This window comes from Balaenoptera acutorostrata, chromosome 15 (assembly GCF_949987535.1).
Source record: "Balaenoptera acutorostrata chromosome 15, mBalAcu1.1, whole genome shotgun sequence".
NCBI lineage: Eukaryota > Metazoa > Chordata > Mammalia > Artiodactyla > Balaenopteridae > Balaenoptera > Balaenoptera acutorostrata.
Window position 1 is genome coordinate 22,005,592 of NC_080078.1, and position 8,577 is coordinate 22,014,168.

Here is an 8,577-nt window from a genome sequence, read left to right on the forward strand (position 1 = left end):
GAATGACTTAGAAAAGCAATCAGTATGTAGCTTAGTGTGAATTACATGGACATTTGTAGCATACATAATTTAAAGAATACCCTTAAAGATTTTCCTATTGAAGTTCCCTTGACATGAATACTTTTTATTGTAGTTTACTCAAGATCTATAAATTAATGACTAATAATGCCCAAAGTCTAAGATACTGCCTAGTAATCAATGTAAAAGGCTGAGTTTGCTTTCATATTTCTATTACATTATTTCAAAGCATTTTTTTTCTCTACCTTTTGTTTGGGTTTCCATATCCATACTGGTTTAGCCTAGAGAGTATCTTCATGGGAGCTAAAGACTGAGCAGGTTTGGTAAATAAAGCATTGATGCCAAAGACCATTGAGGAAAGGGGTGACCTGTAACAGAAAAAAGTAGCATGTGTCTACATCACACACAAATTACATGTGTGTATATACGTACGTGTATATACATATATATGTATACAAGTATCAAGGACCTTTTGGCTACTAAGTCCTCCTTGAGCCTAAATAGACAATAATAGAAATAGTTTAAAAAATCCTAACCATCATCTGATAATGCAGGGTTGCCACAAACATGCATCGAGCAAGTCTATTGGCGCCATTTTTCCAACGGAATTTGCTCACTTTGTGTCTCTGTGTCACATTTTGGTAATTCTTGCAATATATCAAATGTTATCATTATTATTACAGTAAGTCCCCTACATACAAACGAGTTCTGTTCCAAGAGCGCATTCGTAAGTCTTATTTGTTCGTAAGTCCAACAAAGTTAGCCTAGGCACCCAACTAACACAATCGGCTATATACCGCTGCCTTTACGCTTGCTTCTGGACGTCCTGGGCTTGAAATAAAGATACTGTACTACTGTACTCTATAGAGTACTGTAAAGCACAACCACTTGTAGTGGATGTACGCACATGACAACGTATGCCAGACACGTGAACTAACTTATGTGATTGGACATGCGAATGCAAGTTCGCATCTTTGAAAGTTCACAACTTGAAGGTTCATTTGTAGGGGACTTACTGTATATTTGTTACGGTGACCTGTGATCAGTGATCTTTGATGTTACTATTGTAGTTGTTTGGACATTTCATTTTTTAGCAATAAAGTATTTTTAAATTAATGTATGTACATTTTTTAGACATAATGCTATTGCACACTTAATATACTACACTATTGTATGAACATAACTTTTATATGCACTGGAAAACCAAGAAATCTGTGACTTGCTTTATTGCAATATTTGCTTTATTGCAGTGGTCTGGAACTGAACACACAATATCTCCAGTACCAATATGTATTATTTCATTTAAGCTCCGCAACAATCCCATGAGGAAGATATTATCACTCCTATTTTAGGGATGGGAGGACAGACTAACTTGTCCATAGTCACACAGCTAGCAACTAGTAGAACTGGGATTCATACTTAAGTCTTTCTGCCCAAATTTTATAAAGGATTACTTTAACATGTTCTCTGTAAGAATCCTGCCATATCATTTTTTGATAATTTAGTTACGTCACATAAAATAAATCAAGTGCATTGACTGAGTAATCTGAAATTTTGTCATATTTCAACTAATGATGGAAACCTTGCAACTAAGGAAGAAGAGAAGAAAAAGGGGAGGTGAAGAAAGGGAAGAAAAAAAGAAAAGGAAAGGAAAGAAGGGGAAAGATGAGGCCAGAGAATTGGAAGAAGATTGCTTTGATGGTAAGAGCTTGAGGTTCATTCCCAGTTCTTCAATCTGCTGGTTACATTACCTTGGGAAAGTTAACCCCTCAAGAGTTTTAGTTTCCTGAAAATGGGGATAATTATGATTTAATGATAATATAATAATACAACTGCTGTCTGTATCCTCCACTAGACCGTCAGTGCCATAAAGGCAAGGGTTACATCTGCTCTGGCTCCCTGCATTAAGTTCTTATCTGACATGATCAGGACGACAGTTGACTGAAGCCAAAAAATCATTTTCAGAAGACAAGACATTGACCATTCTACTTCAACTTAACTATACTCATTCACCAATCTTTTCTTTAAGTACAGGCCCACTGATGAAAGTGCTGTGCCGTCTTTCTGGCATGTATAGTATCCATAGGACATGATCTGTGGTTTCTACTGTCAGTTATAGAGAGAGCCTAAAGTTGTTCACAAGGCAGTCTAAGAACAGAATACCTTTAGATTTTTATGACTTTTCCCCAAAACATTTACAGTTCTCATCACATCAGATTTGATAGTAATTTTTTTACACTTAGTCTTTATCAAGTCTTTCTAAAGCATTCAACTTAGTTTTCATAGAAATAACTTCCATTTCATATTTATATTTCCTAAGTTTATAAAATATAAGTGTAATTAAGTGTTTAATTATAATAACAATTGCATCTGACATTAACCAATTTGGAACAGAAAGTACTGACTCTTGGTAAGGATATAACTTATGGGAGCAGAAAAGCACGTGTGTCTTCAAGAGTAGCCATTCAGTCAGAAGCATACAGCATGTGCATAGGAGAGTATGTTTTAGAAAGGATCTGTTACAAGACCTGCTGTATTGTATCCCCAGCATTGACCTGTGCTGACATATAGGAGGCAATCAATAAGTATTTGTTGAGTCAATAATTCTACCACACATGGCTGGTGTGTGACTTGAATGAGCAAAAGCCATTCAGCGCTTACACACATTGGCATTTGATAAATGTCAGTGCCCTTCCCTTTCCAACTGTTTGAGGCATTTTATTCATTTGTACCCAGTCTCATTCAAAAAGAATTTGCGGGTTATAAGATGTTTACTGACGTTTCTTCTTGTTAACTTATTCATTTTTTTAAAAGTGATTTGAGCCAGTCATTTTTCTAGGCACTAGGGACACGGTCCTGAACCTTAAGGAGCTCACCACCTTGCTCATCACTCCAAATATGACTTAGCAACAAACCCTGAAACAGGAAAGAAATTATATAAAGAAGAAATCACCAAGCTGGATTGGCAAAGCTTCCTTCAATTTAAGTTGCATTAAAAAAAAAAAAAAGCCATGCAGTTTCTACAAAGCTAATAAAGACTATGCCAGTCTTAAAATAATACAGTCCTCTCTAATCCATAAAATAGGGCACATATCACAAAATATTTGCCCATGAAGTGAATTTTATAGCTGATCTAAAGCGTTTATAATAACCATACCAAGGAACAAAACCTCTCACATCAGCTTACACTTTTTCAAGTAAAAGAGGAAAAGATGGACTTTGATCTTCAATTTTAATTCTTGTGATGTCACAGGGCGAAGGTCATTTTGCCTGATCATCCAGTGTAATAATGCATATTGCAATATTATAACATAAAGCTATCTGAGGTTTCACTTTGGTTTCTGAGATTTAACCTTGTTGTAGCATTGGCTGTGTGAAGCTGAGGGATAAAAAATTATGATGTCCTTTCAAAAGCAGGGAAAACTTGCCCAGGGTGAACAATTATGAATATCCTATTATGTTCTGCTCTCTGATTCCCAATGATGCCTCTTATGATCATCTTTCAGTTATGTGATTTGTAATGGCAATGTAACTGAGATATGGAGACTCTGATAGGTCCTGCCTCCGTGTGATATTTTTATAGCTAATATTTGAAAAAATATTATTTACTGCCAATTGAACTTCAGTAAATCTGCATCAACCATGTCAGCTAGTGGCAGATTAAATGAGGAAAAAGAAGCTTGCACAATCACCCTAGAACAATTTTAAATACACAAATGAAAATTCAATAACTAGGAGGCACAGATTTGTTTAAAAACCAAACATCAAATAAAAGTAGGCATTCAGTTTGCAAAAAGGAAAAATGAAGTAATATACTATAAAAGTAAAGATATATTAAGCACACACTTCTATCCTCCCAAAATATATCTATGAATATATAATTCTCTTTTAAAAATACAATAACTACATTTTGAAAAAATTTACTATGCTTTTTCCTCATTCCCAGATGACTGCTCATTAAATCTGCTTAAATTACGGATAGGTTCTAAAGAACAAAACATGCCATGGAAATTCATCAGACATTTTTTCTCTTTATTTTTCCTTTTTTTCCCTTTTATTTCCTGTAGTTGATCACTGCCTTAATTAAAATGAACTTTCTAGCTTTATGAGCATGGTAATAATGGCATGGTGTTTTTTTGGTTTATATTTTAAACAGCATAAATATTTTGTAAACTGCACAATAAAACAGAAGAAATGAGAATCCATTAGCTCTCATTCACACAAACATATAATTTTTAAAATTATCTTTGATAACAGAAGGCAAGTATAGCAGATATTTTAAATTTTTTTCAGTTTAAATTTATAATCTACTACTTATGTTTGCTAATTCTTTACCATAAGCTAAGGGAAGGTAGATTATCTTCTTATATTTCTTTTGCACAATCTTTATCCCATGCAAAAAAAAATGAGCTAAGTAAAATATTATATATAAGTAGTAAGTATTTAATAATATAAATTCCAATATATTTTAACTGGAGAAGCATTTAGAAATCTTCTAGTTCAACACCACATCCAATACAGAAATCTCTTGATATCAAGATAGGAAAGTTAAGAACTATAAAAGGACATATAACATTTTAATTATGATAGAAGAATAAAAATGGCGGGGTGGTTTAAGTAAAAAAAAAGCAAACAAAATTTTTCATTCTAAAAATCTCTATCAAGATGTCCTTTTAAATATGATGTAGCCAGGGTTACCATTGTAGATTTATAGAATAGCTATCTATGTGGGGTTCTAATATCTTGAAGTTTCACAGAGATTCAATCCTTTGGGTTAATTAGTATACTCTCCGTTACCAGTGTATTCAAAATGCAAGTAAGTCTTCATGAAAATTTTCTCAAATTGTCCCAGCAGAGACCTGGAGTAGGATTTATTAATTCATTCACCCAAAACACATTTTCTAAGGACCAACTATTGGTAGGAACTATAGTAGATAATGGGGCCACAGTAATAAGAAACTAGACCTTATTCATAATAAGCTCAGTCCAGTGGGAGCCACAGACAGTCACAGACAGGGTGTTAAATGCTACAGCAGAGATAAGCACAGGGCATTGGGGTCATATAGGAGGGACAACCAATCCAGATGAGAAAATAGAGGAAGGCTTTCCAGAAAACACATCCCTGAGCTGCAGCCTAAAGAAACACTAGGAGAGAGCCATATAAGAAACAGTGAAAGCTTTCCAGGCACAGAATGCTGCATGTTAGACATGGAGGTGTTGAATCAGGCACTGCAAAATGTTTCTCTATGGCAGGGAGTTCATTCTAAGTGGAGGAGTAACAAGAAATGAGGATAAAGAGGTAAACAGGGCCTGCATAACAAAGGACCTCATATGTCATCTTTTGCGTTATATCCTGCAAGCAATGAGAAGCCACTTAAGATTGGTAAGCAATGGAATGACACATTACTCTAGAAGCAATATGGAGGAAGGGGTTGGAGGGACTGGGCACTAGAGGCAAGGGGACCATGTGGGAGGCTATATGGAAATCCAGGTAAGACATGATGAGGACCTGAGCTAAAGGAATGGTGGTGGAAACAGAGAAGGGATGGATTCAGGACATACTAGGGAGCTAAAACTACTAATAATTGGTAGCTTATTGGATGTAGGAGACAAGAAAGAGATGGCAAAGACAACTTCTCAATCTCTGACTTGGGCAACTAGAAAGATGGTAGAGCCATTTCCCAAGATGGCAAAGGCAAAGAACATCTTTTGGGGACAAGATTATTATCTGGCAGCAGCATTTACTAAATGATGCACTTTAATAGGCTACAAAGAGGAACTTAACTTTACCACAAATTTTAGCATTAGAAGTCTCTGCGAAAAAGAAGGCGTTCACATTCAATTTGACAGAAAGGTATAATGACTCTGCCTAGAAATGAATACTAAACACATTTCAGATCAAAGATGTTTCACTGCTTGAAAGGAAATGGCAAGACCTACTGTAATTTTGGGATTGGCACTGGCATTTACTTACATGATAATAGTGAGATAAAGAGCCAAAAAATAATAGTATTGCTGTCCAAGAAGTAACATGACAATGGAGGCTGTTCCTTCTAGGTAGAATGAAAATATATATAGTAACCAAACTTCCTCAGCCGGGACTGGCTGATAAGTACAAGGCACTGAAATGGAAGCAGATTGGCATCGTGTTAAGACGGAATCCCATGAATCATGCTTATTCTTCCTGACAACGAAATACACGTTCTCAGTCAAAGATAAATTTGCTTCTGAATTATAACATCAGTTGAAACACACAACTAATACTATCTATCATGGTTAGAAATGTTATTATCCATTTATATCCATAAAAGTTGACCAATATTCTATAAATAACAAAGAAACAGCTATTATTTCCTGTAAAATGAACAAAGTGAGAAACGGTTTCATACATTTTTATTTTCACACTAACATGAGGAGGTTTTACTAAAACCAACTATGAAAGAACCATCACTTAGAAACAACAAGAATTGCTTTATTGTAATGTGAAAAGGCCAACTCAAATCTAAAATAAATTCAGATTTTAAAATTTGGGATTAAAGCCCAGAATTCACCTAGCACAGAGTAGTAAATAGTTAAATGAATATCTTACTATTCTTCTTGCTGTAATATGTCTGAAATGTACTTTTTTAATCCTAAAATCAAGCACCAGAGATAAACAATAGTTCATGATTCTATCTACATTTCTTCTGGTTGTGTTTCCTGCCTAATCTTATGTATTTTCATAATTCTACTAGATTCATGTTGAGAGCTCAATCACATTTTTTTACTGCATTTCTTGTTACCAATGAAAAAGTTCATTGTTCTAGACCAAAAAGTTAGTGCTAAATATACATATGTACATTAACAAAGATTAGAAGATCCTCTTTGTTTTCAGTTTTAAAAAGTATATCGTTTAGCCCTGAACTGTTTTCACTAACCAAATGTGCGTACATTACAATTAGAGGAGAATTTTTAATGATATAAGTATAATACCAATATTCTTTAATAAACATAAGGGGTTTTCCCCCTGACTGATTTTTTTTGGTTTCATTCTGTACTTTCAAGGAACAAGAGTGCTTTTTTTTTAAATATTAAAACAATGGCTCAGTGATTGATGGGATCCAAGGCATTTCTTAGAGTTCTATAAGGTAAAGTATGTAAAACACCCCAGCAAGCCCCCTTATATTCCTATATATCATAATAATATTGTAAATTTACACAGTTCCACATATTGAAATGAAGCTTCTTGTTTTCAATCTCCAATACATAAATACTACACAAAATATAAGAAAGTAATGTGGGCTTCCCTGGTGACGCAGTGGTTGAGAGTCTGCCTGCCAATGCTGGGGACACGGGTTCGAGCCCTGGTCTGGGAAGATCCCACATGCCGCCGAGCAACTGGGCCCATGAGCCACAATTGCTGAGCCTGCGCGTTTGGAGCCTGTGCTCCTCAACCAGAGAGGCCACAGTAGTGAGAGGCCTGCGCACCGCGATGAAGAGTGGCCCCCACTTGCCGCAACTAGAGAAAGCCCTCACCCAGAAACGACAACCCAACACAGCCATAAATAAATTTAAAAAAAAAAAAAAAAAAAGAAAGTAATGTAAGAAATATGTGGCAAAGTGGAAAGAGAAAGATTTTGAAATCAGATGTGCCTAGGTTTGAATTCCAGCTTTGCCACTTTTACCAGCTGTTCATTCATAGACAAGTTACTTTACCTAAGAGGCATTTCCTCCCACTAGCACTCCCTCCCCCTCTCTGTCTCTGTCTCTCTCATCATATAAAGTACTTAATAATTGTTCCTTATTACTCTTCTGTCCAATGTGAAAAGATATGAGCCAGGGACTTCCCTGGTGGCACAGTGGTTAAGAATCCACCTGCCAATGCAGGGGACATGGGTTCGATTCCCTGGTCTGGGAAGATCCCACGTGCCGTGGAGCAACTAAGCCCGTGCGCCACAACTACTGAGCCTGCGCTCTAGAGCCCGCAAGCCACAACTGCTAAGCCCGTGCACCACAACTATTGAAGCCCACGTGCCTAGAGCCGGTGCTCCGCAACAAGAGAAGCCACTGCAATGAGAAGCCCGTGCACCGATACGAAGAGTAGCCCCCGCTCGACGCAGCTAGAGAAAGCCCGCGCGCAGCAGCAAAGACCCAATGCAACCAAAAATAAATAAATTAAATTAAATTAAAAACCATTACCTTAAAAAAAAAGATATGAGCCAATGATGAGTAATATAACGACAAAAAAAGAAACTACTTTTTCTTTTACTAAAGTAAAGCCTTCTACAAATTGAGGGTTTTGGCTCTCCATTCATGTGTTTATTGAGTAGAAGTTTGTGAATAATGTGTCCCAGAATAAGTGTTGGCAAACAGATGCCAAAGAAGCCTAAATCAAAACAGAGATAAAGGCAATGCTGTGTTTACAGTGAAAGTTTAATAAATATTTGCTGCACTGAGATTTAATAATAAAAGCTAACATTTCTAGAGTGTTTATTTTGTGCTGGAACCATTTTAAGTACTTTGTATGTCTTAATTCATTTAATCCTCATAATAATTCCAATCTGCAGGTACCATTTTTAT

At 35.9% G+C, this 8,577-nt stretch overlaps 1 long non-coding RNA gene across 1 annotated transcript; it reads right to left on the reverse strand.

The window, feature by feature from the left end:
* Positions 1–299: 299 nt before the first annotated feature.
* Positions 300–6,061, reverse strand: LOC114235984 (uncharacterized). Its single transcript, XR_009005541.1, has 3 exons — positions 5,993–6,061; positions 3,628–3,711; positions 300–386 (listed from the first exon to the last, which is right to left on the reverse strand). It is a non-coding gene; the product is annotated as an uncharacterized LOC114235984 (long non-coding RNA).
* Positions 6,062–8,577: the final 2,516 nt, after the last annotated feature.